We start from the raw sequence: 13,615 nt of genomic DNA, 5'->3' as shown, positions 1-13,615 counted from the left end.
GACCATGGTGATTTTAAAACATGTTCACATGTTATTTGACTCTCTTCCAACAGGAAGGTGAGTCTGCATTCCCTCCCCTTGGACCTGGGTGAATCTTTGTGATTGCCTGAATGAACCAGAAGTGGTAGAAGGGACACTGTGTGACTTTCAGGGATAGGTTTAGAAATACCCTGAAGCTTCTGCCAGTTTCTCTTGCTCTGAAAACCTCTAGCTACCATGTAAGAAATTGAGCTACCCTATGTCCATGTGGACAGAGAAAGCCAAGGAGCCAGAAATGTTCCAGCCTCCAGTTATTGTGTACCTAGCCAGACATGTGAATGCAGAAGCTCTGAGACAATCCTAGCCTCAGCCACCACCTGACTGTACCCACATGAGAGACCCTAGCAAGAGCTGCCTAGCTGACCCCAGGTATCCCCAGATTCATGGGTAAAATTAATGATTGTTGTTGTTCTGTGCCACTAACTTCTAGGGTGTTTTGTTATGCAGTGATAGGTAATTGGAACAATGGTCTACAAGGCCCTTTTTACTCTAAGCTCAATCTACCTACCTCACCAACCTCATCTCCCACTCCAGCCACACTGGCCTTATATATGTCCTATCAAACAAGTCAAGCTTATTTCTGTTTTGAGGCCTTTGGGATGATCATAGATCCTTTGTCTTAGAACACTCTTATCTTAACTCTTTAAGTGGTAGCCTCCTTCTCATAATTCATCTCCTCAAACATGAATCACCTCCCTAGAGATGTCTTTCTATCTGCCTCTCTACCACATTACTATCTTATTTTATCAATACACATTTTCCAGGGTACTCAGTCAGTTAAGCGTCTGACCTCTGCTCAGGTCATGATCTTGTGGTCTGTTGAGTTCGAGCCCCGCGTAGGGCTCTGTGCTAACAGCTCAGAGCCTGGAGCCTCCTTCAGATTCTGTGTCTCCGTCTCTCTCTGCCCCTCCCCCATTCACACTCTCTCTCTCAAAAATAAATAAAAATTTTAAAAATACACATTTTCCAAAATCATTTATTTATGCATATTTATTTTGCTTTCATGTATTTATTGTTTGCCCTCCCCCTCTAGAATGTAAGCTGTTTGAAGCCCAAGAGTGTCCATTTTGTTCTCTTCTAATAGGTCCAGCACTTAGAATGGTGTCAGGCAGGTTTCGCTATCAACAAAGATGGAGTAACAGGGACTAGACATACCCTCCTATCTTAAGTAGCTAGAAAACCAGACAAAATATATGAAACAATGGATTTCAAGGCAATGGTACAACCACTTACAAATCTAATCATAGTCTTACTATGAGATCTAATGGTGGTGCTTACATGCACACAAACACCTGCATGTAAATGTTTGTAACAGCCTTATTCGTAATTGTCCAAACCAGAAAGCAACCAAGAAGTCCTTCAATAGGTGAATGGAAAAAAATAAAACAAAATAAAAAACTGGTACATCCACACAACGAACAAAGGAAATGAGCTATCAAGCCATGAAAAGACATAGAGGAATGCATATTGCTAAGTGAGAGAAGCCAGTCTGAAAAGCTACATGATTCCAACTATATGATGTTTTGGAAAAGGCAAAACAATGGAGACAATGAGGAAAGACCAAGAACGGTGGTTGCCAGAGGTTGGGCAGGAAGGGAGGAAGGGATGGATAGGTGGAGCACAGGATCTTTAGGGCAGTGAAAATATTCTGTATGATACTGACATATACATGGATACTGACGTTATACATTTGCCAAAACCCATACAATTCTGGGACATAAAGGGCAGATGCTAATGTAAACTGTGGCCTTTAATTAATAGTAAGGTTTCAGGACCAGTTCATCAATTGTGACAAATGTACCAGGATAGCAAGATGTTAATAATAGGGGAAACTGCAGGGCGAGGAGGACTGTCCATACTTTCTGTTCAGTTTTTCTGTAAACCTAAAGCTGCTCTCTCTGCAGGAAAAAAAAAATGTCTATTAATAATTTATTGAAAAATAGGCTTCCATACAATTTATTAACTTTTAAAAGGGTTGAAATAATATGCAACAGGGTTTAATACTGCCTGTATCTAATTCTGGTTTTCATTTTGCTGTTGATCTTTGTTTTCTCACAAAGAAAAAAAATGATGGTTTTGTGATACCTAAGAAAACAAAATAAACTCAGTTATTTTTTAATTAATTTTTAAATTTTTATTTATTTTAATATTTTATTTATTTAGTTAACACACATGTTACATTAGTTTCAGGTGTACAACATAGTGATTCCGCAAGTTTAAACATTATGCTGTGCTCACCACAAGCATAGCTACCATATGTTGCCCTACAACACTATTACAGTATAATTGACTGTATTCCTTATGCTGTGCCTTTTATTCCCGTGACTTACTCATTCCATACCTGGAAGCCTGTATCTGCCATTTCCCTTCACCCATTTTGCCCATCTTCTCACCCCTCCTCCCCTCTGGCAATGATCAGTCTGTTCTTTGGGTTTACAGGTCTGATTCTGCTTTTTAAGACCCAGTTAATTTAAAAAGAAGTGTTGGAAGAAGTAATGCAATAATTTTCCCTCTCCCATGGCTGTAGCACTTGTGGGCACTATAACACTGCATGTGGACTGTGTCAATTTGTTCCCAAATGGGGACATAGTGCCTACCTCTTAGGAAATGTATGAAGCATAGATAAGATAATGATAAAGTGCACTTAATAGAAGATAGCTGCTGGGGCGCCTGGGTGGCTCAATCAGTTGAGCATCCAACTCTTGGTTTCAGCTCAGGTCATGATCTCATGGTTCACTTGGGAGTATAAGCCCCACGTCATCATTGGGCTCTGTGCTGATAGTGCCCAGAGCCTGCTTGGGATTTCTCTCTCTCCACCTCTCGCTGACGTGTGTGTGTGTGTGTGTGTGTGTGTGTGTCCATTTTCTCTCTAAAGGTGGATACATAAACTTAAAAAAAAAGAAGATAGCTGCTCCCACCCCAAGGCCTGACCCAATACAACAGTGACAGCCTTGTGACTGCTACTTCTACACTACCGCTGTCAGACTTGGGACTATCAGAACTAATCTCATCACACCCTTTTCCCTGTTTAAGTCACTCCTCACAGGAATATAAGGACATCTTAAATGCCATGGAATTTAATAACCCTGAAACTCTGTAAATTCTCTTTTCTGATTCCATTACCCACCCCTTCAAACTCCTGTGTCCTCCAGTGTTTGTGATCAGTGATCAGAAAAACTCTCTATGTCCTCAGTTTCTTCTCTGACCCTTCTGTGCACCTTCTTGCTCCTAGTAAACCCTGGCTGTCCCCAGCTTCCAGCTTCAACCCTTATAAACGAGGGCTGTAATCTTTCGTTCACTTGCTCCTTTTCTGTCTTTGTAGCACTCATTGGCAAAATCACAATCCTGTTTAAATCCAACTGTCTGCTTATGAACCCTGCACCATGCAGCTGCTGTTGGTTGGAGAAAACCACAAATCAGAATGACTGGTCTGCCTATCAATTAAATGGTGATTGCTGACCTCAAGTGGCCCCTTGATATGGTTGAACAATCATTTTATTTCCCTCATTCATTCTCTCACTCTCCTGCACGACTAGATTATTTGATGCCTTTGTTTGTCTCATATTAAATGAGGAAGGGGTCCAACTTTTTTTTCCTTTTTTTTTTTTTTTTTTTTTTTTTTTTTTTGCATCTGGATATCCTGTTGTCCCAACACTGTGGGGAAGACTATTCTTTACCAATTGAATTGTTTTGCCCACCTCCCTGTCAAATATCAATTGATTGTAAATGTGAGGTTTATTTCTGGACTTTTATTTATTTATTTATTTATTTATTTATTTATTTATTTTTAGAGCGAGCAAGAGAGCACAAACAGCGGAGAGGGGAAGGGGGGGGAGAGAGAGAGAGAGAGAGAGAGAGAGAGAGAGAGAGAGAGAGAATCTTAAGAAAGCTCCATGCTCAGCATGGAGCCCTATATATGGGACTTGATCTTACAATGCAGGGATCATGACCTGAGCTAAAATCAAGAGTTGGATGCTCAACTGACTGAGCTACCCAGGTACCCCTGGACTCTCAATTCTATTCCACTGATCTTCTGTCTATCACTTTGTCATAATCATACTGTCTTCATTACTGTAGCTTTATAGTAAGTTTTGAAATTCTGAAGAGTGAGTCCTCCAATTCAAATTCAAGATTGTTTTGGTATCCTGGGTCCCTTGTATGTCTATATGAATTTTAGCATCAGCTTGTTAATTTGTGCTCTGCCCTCCCCCTCAAAAAAGCCAGTATATATCTGGTAGTGATTGCAACTTATCTGTACATCAATTTCCATCTTAACAATATTAAATCTTCCAATCAATGAAAATAGAATATCTTTCCATTTATTTAGGTCTTCTTTAATTCCTTTCAACAAGTTTTGTGGTTTTCAGAGTATAAGTTTTACACTTTTTGTGGCTAAATACATCCCTAGGTAGTTTATTCTTTTTGATGCTACTCCAAGTGGAATTATTTTCTTAATTTCATTATCAGATTGTTCATTGCTAGTGTCTAGAAATCCTATTGATGTATGTAATTGATCTTGTAGCCTGCAACCTTGTTAGCTTGTTTATTCTAATAATTTTTTAGTGAATTATTTATTATTTTCTATATAATTTTCTATATAATTTCTACATGATTTTCATCTAAAAAATTGAGATATTTTTAGGGGCGCCTGGGTGGCTCAGTCGGTTAAGCGTCCGACTTCGGCTCAGGTCACGATCTCGTGGTATGTGGGTTCGAGCCCCACGTTGGGCTCTGTGCTGACTGCTCAGAGCCTGGAGCCTGTTTCAGATTCTGTGTCTCCCTCTCTCTCTGCCCCTCCCCCGTTCATGCTCTGTCTCTCTCTGTCTCAAAAATAAACGTTAAAAAAAATTTTTTTTAAAAATTGAGATATTTTTACTTCTTCCTTTCCAATATGAATGTCTTTTACTTCATTTTCTCACCTAACTACCTTGGCTAGAAGGTAATTATCTTATTTCCTTATCTTATTTCTGATGGTAAGGGGAAAAGCATTAAGTCTTTCACCATTAATGCTGTTAGCTGTGAGTTTTTGGTAGATGTCCTCTATCAAGTTAAGGATACTCTCTACTATTCCTAGTTTGTTGAATATTTTTATTATGAAGGGATATTGGAGTGTTAGATATTGTCAAATACTTTTTCAGCTTCTATTGAGATGATCATTTGTCCTTTATTGATATGGTGATCATTTGTCCTTTACTGATGATCATTTGTCCATGATTTTTGTCCTTTATTGATACGGTGACTTATATTAATGAACTTTCAGATGTTTAAACAACTTTGTATTTTGGGGATAAATCCTACTTGGTTATGAATTATAATCCCTTCCATATGTTGCTGGATTCAGTTTATTAGTATTTTTATCTTTTTAGGATTTTCACATCTACATTCACACTTGATAGTTAGGTACCACTAATTGCCAGCTGATTGGTCTATTGTTTTCTATAATAGAGTGGGGCACATATTGTCCCACAGTGGGAACCAATGAAATCTGGTTCTCTTTGCTGGGGTAGGTGTGTGTGTGTGTGTAAGATTTTATTGAGTAATCTCTACACCCAGTGTGGGGCTTGAACTCACAACCCCTAGATCAAGAGTCACATGCTCCACCTACTGAGCCAGCCAGGCTCCCCCTGCAGGGGTAGTTTTTGAGGTAAGTTTTTGAGGTTTGTCCTGACCCCAGGAGGGCTGTTCTTAGCTGACTCTTTCCTCAGTTCTCGCTGGTAAACTTGTTGGCTTACAATTTAGCTTATTGTCCTCATGGAGGTACCAGCCTTTTAATTGCTTACCACCAAAATCTCCATTGTTTTCAAAAGTGCCCTTAGGCTTGAACTTCCCCACACTGTGTTCCAAATAAAGTTAGTTCCCTTGATGAAAGCCTTGGCACTCTCTGTTTTTATGGCCTACTTCTCCTCTAGGGCAAAATCTTACACTACCACTTTAGGGCCAGTGGCGGGGACAGTTGTCCAAGTATTTCAAAGTGATCTGCCTCTGCAGGGCACAGGGTGGGGGTAGTAACCATCTGATCTCCTTGGCTTCCTTCTGGCCGTATGGAACCTCTGTCTGTGAGTGATGAGGGCCCCAGTGTTCTAGGCCTATCACGCCTGGGTAGAGCCTCCGACCTACACATGGGGGCTTGGTGAAGGAGGAGAGACTCCAGCCTCTTGGCAGCACTTCCCTGGAATTTAACCTCTGCCACACAGAGTTTGGAGGTATGGAAAATGCTGGTAGCCTGCCCTGCACGGGGAGATAACAGTCTGTGACTGGGAGCTGGAGAGAAAGGAAGCCCTGTCTTCATGGCCACTGCTGCCATGCAGAGTTTCTATCCAGCTGAGATGGGAGAGTGGTCAAGAGGGGGAGGGGTGTTGTGGCTTAAGTGTCACAGACTCTCCCTGTTTAAACTGAGATCTAATACACTTTTGTTGAATAAATATTTGTTTGCTTGATGCCCTTAGGACAATTTACAGGGACTGAAAGATTGGTTTTTAAGAAATAGTTTTCACCAGTTATGGCTGTTTCACTGGAGAGGGCATCCGCAGAGCTCCTCACACTACCATTCCAGAAATGATCCTCTCTCTTCTTCCCTCTTGAGCAAAGCTTCTCAAAAGTGTTTCAGTATTTCACGTTCAATTCCTGTCTCCTTCCTCCTGCCCCTTGCCAAACCCGTTTTTTGTTTTGTTTTTTTGTTTTTGTTTTTAATGTTTATTTTTGAGAGAGAGAGAGAGAGAAAGAGAGAGAGAGAGACAGAGCATGAGCAGGGGAGGGGCAGAGAGAGAGGGAGACACAGAATCCGAAGCAGGCTCCAGGCTCTGAGCTATCAGCACAGAGCCTGACGTGGAGCTCCAACCACAGACCGAGAGATCATGACCTGAGCCAAAGTCGGATGCTCAACTGACTGAGCCACCCAGGTGCCCCCATGTTGCTAAGTTCTATAGGCACAATCTCATTTTTATCTTACCTGAACTGGCAGCCTTATTTGACACTGTTGATCTCACCTTCGTCCTTCAAATGTTTTCATCACTTCGCTCTCAGAAACCTATACTTTTCCTGGTTCCTTGTTTTCCTCCTACCACATTTATTGCTCCTTCTCAGTCTCCTTTGCTAGTGCCTCCGAACCAGTTCTTAGACTTCTTGTCCTTTTCATCTACACTCATTTCCTTGGTGATCTCCTCCAGTCTCACAGTTTTCAATAATTCTCCATATGCTGATGGCTTTCAAATGTATATCTCCAGGCAAGGCCTCTCTTCCAAACTGCACACTTGTATAACATGCTGCCTGCTTGACATTTCCACATGGTCACATAATGGGCTTCTCAAACTGAATGTACAAAACAGCTTCTGATCTTCTCTTCCAAACCTGTTCCTTCCAGTCTTCCTCATCATTCCAGCTGTTCAAAGGCCAAAAACCATGGTATTGTCATTGACTCTTTCTCACTCTGTGTCCAAGCTATCAGCCAATCCTGCTAGGTCTACCTTCCAAATTCAAAATATGACCTCCTACAGCTTCCACTGCTGTTCCAAGTCATTATCATGTTTTGCCTAGATTATTTCAAGAACTGCTTAAGTGGTCTTCCTGCTTCCATTCAGTTACCTCTCTGACCTCATCTCTTATTGCTGCCTCCAACCTCCAGTCACACTGGCTTCCTTGCTGTTTCTTGAATACACAAGGCCTGTGGATGAGCGTCTTGGATTGGCAACACTCTGCATGTTACCACACATCAATGCTAGGAGGGAGACCCATTCTTGAGGACACAAAAGTTTGCATTCGGAACCCTCTCACTTCTAGATTCTGCCATATGTGTCTCTTCCTCTGGTTCATTCTAATTTGTATCCTTTCATTATAGTAAAACTGTAATCATAAGTCCTGAATTCTGTGGGTCATTCCAACAAATTATTGAACCTGATGGTGGTCATGAGAGCTCCCTAATTTGTAGCCAGCTGATCGGAAGTAAAGGTGGCCCTAGGGGTCCCTGAACTTGCAGCTGGTACCTGGAGTCTTGGGTACACTTGGAAGCCTGGAGGACTGTGCCCTTACCCTCAACTCTGGCTCCTCGTGGTAGCACTAGAAGAAGTTGGGCAGGCATATCTAGTATCTCAGCTTGAGAAAGATGGTGGTGTCCTTCAGGCAATGATGGTTTAGAATCGTTGAGTTTCCACATGTTGCATTAGATTCTGGATGGCATCTAGAACCTCTAGGTAAACATCATAACATATATTTTTATATCTTACCTTTGCAAATTACTTTCATATTTGAGCTTCAAAACAGGTAATATCACCCTCCTTTTACACGTGAAGAAACTGAAGTGAAGGGGAAGACACTTGTCCGAAGTCACTAGACTCAAACACGGCCTTCTACTTCAGTGCAGAACTCCTTATACCAGAGCCCACAAGCTACAGGAGTCAGTTACAACACATATGCAGGAGAGGGCAGGGAATCTTTATGATCAGTTCTCCATTAGCACCTTTTAGGAAACTGAAGGCACCTGGGTCCCTCCAGACTTAGGATTCTCTCCCACCTGATTTTCTCCTTTGGGGGCAGTGAGATTTGGAGGAAGATATCTAGAAACTTGGGTCTTCTCCAGTTAGAGAACTACATATTTCCTTAGAGCTCATTTATGGTCTCCTCATAGTAATTGCCTTTCCCAAGGGAGAAAATTTGTTACTCTCAGCAAGACCAAAATTGGGTATGTAAGAAATCTTTTAGTTCAGAGACTCAAGAGAACCTGTCCCAGAGTTGGTATCCAAGTATCCCACTCTTAAGTGCATTGGAAGATGATGCATCATACCTACAAACCAAATGGAAAATGGCAAACATATGACCGGCTGGTTTCAAGAAGAGAAAATATAATTGGTTCTTAATAAAATATTCCCAATCTCACTCACAATATGCAAAATACAAATTAAAACTACAAGAAGATGTCATTTTTACCTATCAGATTGGCAGAGAAAATAATTTGGAAAACACATTGTGTTGTGAGATTTGGGGAAACCTCAACTGGCATCCTCATATGTTGCTGGTGAGTTTCAAAATTTGTATAACCTCTGTGAAGGGTGACTGGCAATATTTCACAAATACATATTTGCACTGGACTCATCAGCAAGTTCACTCTTAGGAATTTATTCTAAAGATGTATCTACACACAGTGTAAAGATGTCTGCTGTGGATTGCAAAGCATTGTCACAATGTCTGACAAGCCTTTCCATTAAAAGATGAGTCTATTTCCCCAGACTCCTTAAATCTGGAATGGTCCTGTGGCTTGCTACAATAAAATGTAGCAGAAGTGATGCTGTTCCAGAGCCTAACCTCAAGCGCTTTGTAACTTCCACTCTCATGCTCCTGGAATTCTGCCCTTGGACCAGTTGGTGGCTAGAGGCTGGAGAAACACCAAAGAGGCTATTAGCAAAGACTGGAGGAGTGGAGGACAAACAGTTGCTGGAGGCTGGGAATGCAGTGAGAAAATGGTTATCAGAGGCCGGAGACAGGACAACTTTGGTTGTGTAGTGATGCAGTAACTGGCAAATGGTTGCCTGTGAAAACGTGAAAGATGGAAAAGATACCTAATAGACTTTCAGAAATAGGATTAAGGAGATTTCCAGACAGAATGTTGAAAGTGCCATTTGGCTGCTTCTAACCATATGACAATGGGCAGGAAGAGAGAGATGAGCAAAAGCAAGAACTATGGCACTTAGAAGAAGAATCTCAAGGGTATCTCAAAGCCCAAGGATTAGCTGGTTTGGAAAACATAACTTTCCCCCAGTTCTCCCAGCTGGTAAAAATTTCTCAAAGCTAAGAGTCTGAGGCCAGGATGCCTGGGTGGCCCAGTCTGTTAAGAGTCTGACTTTGGCTCAGGTCATGGTCTCATGGTCCGTGGGTTTGGGCCTTGCATCCGGCTTTGTGCTGACAGCTCAGAGCCTGGAGCCTGCTTCAGATTCTGTGTCTCCCTTTCTCTCTGTCCCTCCCCCCCCCCCCACAGTCTGTCTCTCTGTCTCTCCCAAAAATGAATAAACCTTAAAAAATTTTTTTTAAATAAAAAAATAGTAAGAGAGTCTGAGGCCAAAAATCAAAAAAAGAGTATGGCTGTAAACCCTTGTTAAGACCCTGAATGATTTAAGGTAATGTCTAAAGGGCTCTCTCGACTAGGGCTTCTGAGAATCTTCAGGATATTTTCCCACAGCAGCCTCAAACTATTGCCCAAAAGACCGTATATATAACAACACAAAGTTCCCCTACTTTGAGGGCATTATGTTAATTGGATCACTTGAATACCAGAGGGGAAGAAACAAATGCTGAAATGAGTCAGGGGTCTACCACATCAGTGAAGCTTCGAGGAGGCCGGGTGTCTGAAGGATGCCAAGATGTCCACACCAAGTTTGGGGACAAGTGACTTGCCTTTGCTAACACTCAGAGCTGCCCTACTGGTAGGCCTCTTCGGACTTTGGAGACAACATATACCACACTTAGGATTACTGCTTCAATCTGTGTATAGAGGAACAAGTTTTGAGGGGGGCCCAGAGCAAGGGCAGATTCCCTGCAGCAGGTTCTGGCTGCAGTTTCACTGGCCTTACTGCTTAGGCCGTAAGACTAGTCGATTCCAGGAGGCTGGTGTCATTTGTTGTGGACGCCTGTGCCAATAGTCCTTTGCAGGCTCCATTAGGAAGGCTGCAGGATAGACCTTGAGGGTCCTGTTGCATGTCCGTCCTTTTAAACATTCCCAGAAGCAGATCTTAACCAATGCTGGATGGAGAGTTAGTAGCTAAATAGCCCAACTTCTTGCTCCTACATGGTATAACTCTGAGATGTGTCTTGTGCCATCTCCCAGAGTTCCCTAATGGGATAAAATGCCAGGTACCCGCAACCCAGCCTTTATCGGCTTCCTTCCTTTCACTCCCACGCTTCTGTTGTCCTACTGGTAATCCTCTTCCCCAAATAAACTCCTCGCTCTCTAATCTTTGTCTCAGTGTCTACCTCTGGAAGGACCCACCTAACCTACTGACAATTAGAAGAAAGGGAGAGGGTCTTACTTACTTACTTACTTACTCACAACAGAGCTTTTGTTTTTGTTTTTTTTTTTCCCAGAAAAGAAAGTCGCTATGATGCAGTACCCTGGTTTACTGACAGTTCAATGAGCTTTCTGCTGTATTGCTAGTCTGTTCACACTCTCTCCATCACAGGTAAAAGTTTGCCAGAAATCACCTGAAGCCACAGGGGTGATATAGGCTGCTGTTGTCATAGAGCTTAGGGTCTGGTGGATACTAAGAGCTTTCATTCACTGATGCTTTCTAGTAGACACTACACTAAGCATTTTATATGCATTACCTTATTTAAACCTCACTTTACAGTGAAGTTAGCTTAAGCTCAGAGAAGTTAAGTTACTTGCCCCAAATCATATCACTGGTCAGTGGTGGATCTGAACTTCAAACCTGAGATTATCTGATACCAGTTTATGCTCTAAACCTGTATTATTTTTCTTATGTTAATCACCTTATGTCAGCTCTACAATTTGATGGAAAGTGTCTCCTTTTTTTAAAAAAGTTTATTCATTTTTGAGAGAGAGCGAGAGCACGTGTACGAGTGGGGGAGGGGCAGAGGGAAAGGGAGAGAGAGAATCCCAAGCAGGCTCTCTGCAGACAGCACAGAGCCCATCTTGGGGCTCAATCCCACAAACTATGAGATTGTGACCTGAGCCAAAATCAAGAGTTGGATGCTTAACCGTCTGAGATACTCAGGTGCCTCAACTGTATCCTTCTTTTAAGGCAGAGTTGGACCCTCTCTCCATCTCTAGTTTTTGTCTCCCCTCCTGCCCTGAGAAGGCAGGGGATACAGTAGAGAAGTTTGGATTAGACACTGGTTGCAGAAAGATTTGGGACTAGAAACAAGGGACAGAAATAGAATGGTGGCAGTCCTACTGCGACTGGGAACCATTAACAAGACCCCACAACTCTTTCAAACATCTCTCTGCTAGATAACTTGGGCTTTTCAAGATGTGGGGGAAAGTTCCATTTCAGCGCCTTATGTAGGCAATGGAAATTCCTTGTGAAATGAATAATGAAAGAAGACAGAACCAACTTTGTATACGTACATATGCTAATAAAGGTTGTTAAAGTTAGCTGTGGGAAGAAACAATTATAAATTAATTTCAAAGACGAGATATTGGTTTGGATGAATCTGGATATTTGCCTTGATCAACAGTATCTCAGTAAAAAGTAGGGTTTTTTGTTTGTTTTTTGTTTTTTGTTTTTGAGCCTAGATTCTTGGTATGAGTCAAGAGGATATGACATTCCATAAGTGTTATAGATGTGAACATAATTTCATTTTTTGGTGGTCATTAATGGCCTATAACCAGGGCACAACCTTCCAGGTAAACATTTAACTTTGGAGCATTAATAGAAGATGATTCATTAACTTCTAAAATCATTCTTCCCTCATATGAACACTGTCTCATTAGGTTTGTAGCTTCTAAATCCATATGCTCAGACATAGGTATAATAAATTCACATATATTATTTTCACTGTGTGACGGTTTACATAAGGCCTTCCTAGTACAAACGGGGTTGTTAATTTTGCATCTCAAATTAGTTTCTGCTAACCCAACAACTAAAGCAAATTCCTTTGTGAAAAAAAGTTTCCAAGCATGACCTGGTAATTGTTTTAATGGATTTTCAATGAAGGGTGAAGTGCCATGCTATGTGCCCTGAAGGCATTCCATAAATATGTTTTGAGTGACTTTGTTAACCCACAAAGAAAAAAACCCCAAATATGTACCATTTAAATCATATTTTTTTCTCATGGTCTCTGTCTTTACCACTCATATCCATAAACATTGAAAGTGAACAAGGGGCTGCTGCAGTGGCAGAGAATTGATCAATGAAGTACTCTGGGCTGGGAAGCTTTGCTTAGTCTGAGATGGTCAGTGTGTACTTGGGATCTTCCCACTCCCGAATGAGGGAGGAAGCCTAAAGTTGATCAACTAAGAGAAGTAATGTCCCCTGCAGGCTAACAGGATAATATCCCATCTATGTTAGAGAGCCTGATACTGGTATATACAATTTCCTGGTTCCCCCCCTTTTTTTTAAGTTTATTTATTTATTTATTTACTTACTTACAGGAGAGAGAGTGAGTGAGTGAGTAGTACAGGAGTAGAGAGAGAGGGAGAGAGAGAGAATCCCAAGCAGGCTCCGTCCCTGCTGCTGGTGCAGAGCCCAATGCAGGGCTCTATCCCATGAACCACGAGATCATGTCCTGAGCCAAAGTCAGATGCTTAACCAACTGAGCCACCCAGGCAACCCTACAATTTCCTGTTTTCTATGTAAGGAATAGATCTGTTCTGACCTTGACATTGTGGTGGATACTACTGTATTTTCAGTGTTTGTTGGTACACCTGAAATGAGAAAGGTGTATAAAACAGAAATCTTCACCTTCCCTTCTCTCAAAACTTTCATTGAGCCCTCCTGTAAGAGAAATATACATATGTTTGTGCTGTACGTGTGTAACTCTTGCTTACTTATTGGAGGATTTAGGTTTTGTTGACTGTTGAGTATCATCTGAGGGCATGATCATTTGAGACCATCCACGTGTCCCTTAGATT

At 41.6% G+C, this 13,615-nt stretch overlaps 1 long non-coding RNA gene across 3 annotated transcripts in view; it reads left to right on the top strand.

The window, feature by feature from the left end:
- Window positions 1–13,615, top strand: part of LOC109257394 (uncharacterized) — a 29,704-nt gene that overhangs the window by 6,937 nt on the left and 9,152 nt on the right. The window contains exon 3 of one of the 3 annotated variants that reach the window (XR_008421262.1): window positions 11,107–11,201. The exons of the other annotated variants lie outside the window; for them this stretch is intronic. This is a non-coding gene — a long non-coding RNA (uncharacterized LOC109257394). The remainder of the gene's footprint in view (window positions 1–11,106; window positions 11,202–13,615) is intronic. 3 annotated transcript variants of the gene reach the window in all.

Source organism: Panthera pardus, unplaced genomic scaffold (assembly GCF_024362965.1).
Source record: "Panthera pardus isolate Hobbes unplaced genomic scaffold, ASM2436296v1 HiC_scaffold_12, whole genome shotgun sequence".
Classification (NCBI taxonomy): Eukaryota; Metazoa; Chordata; class Mammalia; order Carnivora; family Felidae; genus Panthera; species Panthera pardus.
The sequence above is the reverse complement of the archived record's forward strand: the minus strand, read 5'-3'. Positions and strand labels throughout refer to the sequence as shown.